General features: G+C 37.0%; 1 protein-coding gene across 7 annotated transcripts in view; it reads left to right on the top strand.

The window, feature by feature from the left end:
- OSBPL9 (oxysterol binding protein like 9) overlaps window positions 1-5,104 on the top strand; it is a 176,755-nt gene that overhangs the window by 122,419 nt on the left and 49,232 nt on the right. The gene's annotated exons all lie outside the window — the stretch shown is intronic.

Here is a 5,104-nt window from a genome sequence, read left to right as displayed (position 1 = left end):
ACCTAGTGGCAGGACAGGAATAAAGATGCAGACGTAGAGAATGGACTTGAGGACACGGGGAGGGGGAAGGGTAAGTTGGGACGAAGGAAGAGAGTAGCATTGACATATATACACTACCAAATGTAAAATAGATAGCTAGTGGGAAGAAGCCGCACAGCACAGGGAGATCAGCTCTGTGCTTTGTGTCCACCTAGAGGGGTGGGATAGGGAGGGTGGGAGGGAGATGCAAGAGGGAGGAGATATGGGGATATATGTATACGTATAGCTGATTCACTTTGTTATACAGCAGAAACTAACACACCATTGTAAAGCAATTATACGCCAGTAAAGATGTTTTTTAAAAAAATGCTGTGAAGCTGAATGACAGGCAGTAATCTGAGGTTGGGAAGGGGAAGAATGTATTTTTTGCATCCCCTCTAGTAAGCAGCTCAGAGCTTATTTAAGATCCTGGAATGACTTAACCCAAGACTTTTAATTTAAAAAAAGATACTGTCAGTAGCCTGACCCACCAGTATGTGAAAAAGAAAGGCTTTGGCTCATTGCCAAAACCACATGGTCAAACAGTGCTTTGTTGCGGGGGTCATGTAGTAGGTGTTTTTGTTTTTTTATGAGTTTGCTTTTTTGAATGTTGACTCATGACCATGGAATTGGCAGGAAGGATGTGGGAAGAAAATTACGTATTCTGCTTTGTTTTACTGGCCATTTTTCTCCTGAGCATTTATTCCAGTATAGCAGTGATTGCTAATATTTAAGTGTATGGAGTTTTTTGTTTTTCGTTTTTGCTAGTTTGTACTTTATCTGTAAATAATGTTATAAGTTTTTTATGCTGAATTTTATTTTGCTTGGAAAGGTGTATCTGAGCAGCTTCAGCATTGCCAAATTTACTCTCTCAAGTCATTTTAGGGTTTGGTAGATAATTTTAAAATAATAATGCTGATGATTTTGCAAGCTAAAAAACAGTTATAAAATTTTTGAAACATATTTATAACCTGCACAGTTTCTGAGTACTTTTTACATAAAGTTTTTGTATTTAAGTAAATACTTTTAAAAATCAGACATCATGAATGTATAAAGTAAAAATTAAGAGTCCCTGTCTTTTTTTTTTTTTTTTTTTTTTTTGTGGTATGCGGGCCTTCCTCTTTTGTGGCCTCTCCCGTTGTGGAGCACAGGCTCTGGACGCGCAGGCTCAGCGGCCATGGCTCATGGGCCCAGCCGCTCCGCGGCACGTGGGATCCTCCCAGACCGGGGCGCGAACCCGGTTCCCCTGCATTGGCAGGCGGACGCGCAACCACTGCGCCACCAGGGAAGCCCGAGAGTCCCTGTCTTAAATGCCCCTCTTTCTCAATCGCACTCCCTAGGAATAACATCTGCATCTCATGTGTTTTGTTTCATGTGTTTTATTTCAGGTGTGTGTGTGTGTGTGTGTGTGTGTGTGTGTGCCGTGCATGTGTGTGAATAAAATAACTTTTCAAAGTGTAACTTCTTTATTGTTCATGCCTCTATCTAGAATAAGGTAAGCCCTCAACCAGTATTAATTGACTTGAATTCTGGTGTTTATTTTACTTTAGTAATTTGTTTTCTACATTCAGAGGCTGTAAACTCATATTTCATTTTAGATTTTTTTTAAAGTAATTTGCTGCATTCTGAAATCTCGAGACAATCCTGTATGCCTTCCAGACTTTTATATCTCTAAAATGCTAGTTACAACCTTTATAGAGAGAGAGAACATATAATTTATTGTCCAAACTGGGGTACTTTGAGAGTGAAGGAGGCTGCTAATAATTTTGTTGATACAACAGACATAACTAGGGATATCCCAGACAAACTAGGGTAATGGTCATGCCGTTTACAAACTTCAGGTTTTTGTTTGTTTTATTTACTTTTGGCAATAACTTTTCGTATGACTTTAATATTTTTTTCTTTTTATTTATTTATTTATGTATTTATTTTTGGCCATCTCATGTGTTTTGGTTCATGTGTTTTATTTCAGGTGGGTGTGTGTGTGTGTGTGTGTGTGTGTGTGTGTGCCGTGCATGTGTGTGAATAAAATAACTTTTCAAAGTGTAACTTCTTTATTGTTCATGCCTCTATCTAGAATAAGGTAAGCCCTCAACCAGTATTAATTGACTTGAATTCTGGTGTTTATTTTACTTTAGTAATTTGTTTTCTACATTCAGAGGCTGTAAACTCATATTTCATTTTAGATTTTTTTTAAAGTAATTTGCTGCATTCTGAAATCTCGAGACAATCCTGTATGCCTTCCAGACTTTTATATCTCTAAAATGCTAGTTACAACCTTTATAGAGAGAGAGAACATATAATTTATTGTCCAAACTGGGGTACTTTGAGAGTGAAGGAGGCTGCTAATAATTTTGTTGATACAACAGACATAACTAGGGATATCCCAGACAAACTAGGGTAATGGTCATGCCGTTTACAAACTTCAGGTTTTTGTTTTATTTACTTCTGGCAATAACTTTTCGTATGACTTTAATATTTTTTTCTTTTTATTTATTTATTTATGTATTTATTTTTGGCTGTGTTGGGTCTTCGTTGCTGCGCATGGGGCTTTCTCTAGTTGTGGTGAGCGGGGGCTACTTTGTTACAGTGCGTGGTCACTGCGGTGGCTTCTCTTGTTGCAGAGCACGGGCTCTAGAGTGCGCAGGCTTCAGTAGTTGTGGCACGTGGGCTCAGTAGTGTGGCTCACGGGCTGTAGAGCGCCGGCTCAGTAGTTGTGATGCACGGGCTTAGTTGCTCTGCGGCATGTGGTATCCTCCCAGACCAGGGCTCGAACCCATGTCCCCTGCCTTGGCAGGTGGATTATTAACCACTGCACCACCAGGGAAGTTCCATATGACTTTACTGAATAAATTGGGAGAGTTATTTGGAAAGACAAGCTGTCAGAGATTTAAATAGAGGAAAACGGTACAAATCCCAAACCTTTCCTGTGCAGTTGTTTGAGTAGCCAAATCACTTTATGGAATCAATATTAGGGTTTTGTTCTGTAAGTCAAAAGGTTACCTAACACTATCAGTATTAGATGAAGAGAGATCATGAAGAGTAAGCAGTTGTGCTAAGAGTTAAAATAAAGCTAAGGAATTTTGGCACTGGTGTCTGTACCTGATTCCTGTTTGACAAAGCAGCTGTTTTCTGTCCCAAGTATATGAGCAATTCAGATTTGTTTTGTGTTGGTTTTTTTTAAGAGAAGCTATTTTCTTTGTAAATTTAAATATAAAAACAATTTTATTTTTCAAAGAACTAATGGATTTTCAAAAATCAGAGATTATTTTATGGAAAAAGGAGGCTTTCTTTATATCGTTTGACGCTTTGGTACCAAGGTAATAATTGAGTACAGTTTACCTTGTTTGACAAAGCAGCTGTTTTCTGTCCCAAGTATATGAGCAATTCAGATTTGTTTTGTGTTGGTTTTTTTTAAGAGAAGCTATTTTCTTTGTAAATTTAAAGATAAAAACAATTTTATTTTTCAAAGAACTAATGGATTTTCAAAAATCATTATTTTATGGAAAAAGGAGGCTTTCTTTATATCGTTTGACGCTTTGGTACCAAGGTAATAATTGAGTACAGTTTACCTTTTGTGGTTCAGGCATAATACCTGATACTTTTCTGAACATCTTATAGGGAATTTTGTTTTTGATCTGTTTTGCAAGACTGTATTTTATCACTTGTTTGTCTGTTCCTCATACTTTTTTATTACTATTTATTTTCTTGAGTTCATCAGCTTACTGTTTGTATTCCTTTTTTAAAGGAATATTAAATACAGTTTAACTTAACGCTTGTATCCTTTTCTTGATTATACTTCTCTATTAAAATTGCATATGTTTTTTGTATTACCTAGCTGTTAATTCATTTTGTTTTTAATCCATCAAATATTCATTGAGGACCTTTTCTGTCTGTTAGGCATTAGTTTAGGGTCTTGGATACAGTGGTGAATCCTGGTTATTTTCAGTTCCACATTGTGGAGAGGAAATAGAATACCCACTACTGTGTTACTTTATGCATATTCTTTCATTTCGTCTGTCCAACAACTTTGAGTGGTTTATTATTGTGTCCATCCCTGGATAAGGAAAAGGAGATAGAGAAAGTAACTTGGCCAGATCATGTAGGTAATTGGTTAGGGACTTGCAGATTCAGCATTTAAAACTAGATCAGTCTGACCTTAAAGCTGGTGTTCATTTTTGGTATACCAGGCTCCTTCAGGCATTTTTTAGATTAAACTTTAGTCTCTTATGCCATGAATTCTTTTCAAATATCATTGTGATTTAATGGAGAAGTGTAATGGATTTGAAATCAAAGAGCTGGGTTGAAATAAAAAAAACCAGCTGGATGATTTGGAGAAGCACTTATGAAATAGGGTTGATATCTATCTACCTTACTATGTATGTTATAATAATGAAATAAGAAATAATATAAAGTATCTAGCAGAGGACCTAATACTCTGGGAAAAAAATTACTATACTGTGCATCCTTGGTGATGTTAGAACTGGTGTTAGAACTGTTCATTTAGAACTATGGAAAAAGGCCTTACCTTTTTTGGCATTCTTGGGGTACCTAAGCAGTTGTTGATAAGATAACTATAGCTACCATTTTGATAATAGAGACCCTATTTTGGAGCCTTAGATTATCAGGACATTGACTTAGATGGAAAATACCTTCCTGAAGTTACATCGGAGCAAAGAGTTTAATAATAGGCTCAATTTTATGGACGTTTTTGAATTGATAATCTTTACTCCAAATGAATTGGTAGTTGAGTGTTCTTTAGCGTTAAAAACAGGGGAAATTCTTACTCTCAGAACTTCTCTATATCTCGAAATTCTGTTTTCCTTTAGCTGAAGTGAGTAAACCTCGGAGACAGCAGATTATAAATGTTTCCAAATTTTCAGTAATCCAAGGAAGTCAGATGTTAGTATACCCCACATAAAATCATGGTCTTACTAATATTTTTGGTTTCTTTTTTTTTTTTTTTTTTTTTTTTTCTCCTGCGGTACGCGGGCTCTCACTGTTGTGGCCTCTCCCGTTGCGGAGCGCAGGTTCAGCGGCCATGGCTCACGGGCCTAGCCACTCCGCGGCATGTGGGATCTTCCCG

This window comes from Physeter macrocephalus, chromosome 4 (genome assembly GCF_002837175.3).
Source record: "Physeter macrocephalus isolate SW-GA chromosome 4, ASM283717v5, whole genome shotgun sequence".
Taxonomy (NCBI): Eukaryota; Metazoa; Chordata; class Mammalia; order Artiodactyla; family Physeteridae; genus Physeter; species Physeter macrocephalus.
The sequence above is the reverse complement of the archived record's forward strand: the minus strand, read 5'-3'. Positions and strand labels throughout refer to the sequence as shown.